At 62.1% G+C, this 752-nt stretch overlaps 1 protein-coding gene across 1 annotated transcript in view; it reads left to right on the forward strand.

Annotated features, from left to right (window-relative positions):
* Positions 1–752, forward strand: part of LOC104278802 (ras-associating and dilute domain-containing protein-like) — a gene marked incomplete at its 5' end in the record, with an annotated part of 9,216 nt that overhangs the window by 6,124 nt on the left and 2,340 nt on the right.

Raw genomic sequence — 752 nt, forward strand, 5'->3', positions numbered from 1 at the left:
CTGGAAGGATTAGTGCTGCTAATCCCCCAGCCTGGGGGTTGCGGGAAGGTGAGCTGGAAGGACAGGCTCGTCCCAGCAATCTCGTTAGTGGGGAGGAGGGAGGAAGGGGGGGTATCTGCAGGCAGCGCTCCCCTGCTCCCTGCGTGTTCCCCCATCCTCCCTGCCCTGCACCCTGCCCATCCCCGCGTAGCCAGGCGGGCTTGCACAGAAGCACTAATTAGCTAATGCGAGACGTGCTGCGGATGCTAAGCTCAGCTGCTGTTCGTCTCCAGCTCCCCTCCAGCAGGTCCTCTTCTCCTCTCCCACCTTGTCCCCATCAACTGCAGCACCCACATGCACCTCTACTTCCTCCTGTCACCCAGCTCTGCGGCCACAGGAGGAGCCGTGCTCTGGCAGTGTCCCCCTCCAGCGACATTCCCCAGCAGGGACGTGACCAGGAGTCCCCTCCTGGCTGGCTGTGAGCATCTCCAGCACATCCCTGGCTACAAAACTGGGGAGTGAGAGCTGCGCTGGGAAGCCAGGGCAAGCCCTAGTGCTGTCTGAATTGCCAAGGCTTTGGCTGGAGCTGGCAACTGCCCTGCCTGCAAAGCAGACGGGGTGGTGGGGTGCGGGTGGGGCGTGACAAGCACTTTCAGTGGGTGTCCCACAGAGCATTTTTTTCCTTCTTAAGAAAGAGGCATGCACGACGGCAGATGACCTGGAGGTGAGCGAGAGCCCGGCTGCTGCCCTGGGGAGCACCATCACCCAGGAGG

The sequence above is a fragment of the Apaloderma vittatum genome, unplaced genomic scaffold, assembly GCF_000703405.1.
Source record: "Apaloderma vittatum isolate BGI_N311 unplaced genomic scaffold, ASM70340v1 scaffold7149, whole genome shotgun sequence".
NCBI classification, from domain to species: Eukaryota; Metazoa; Chordata; class Aves; order Trogoniformes; family Trogonidae; genus Apaloderma; species Apaloderma vittatum.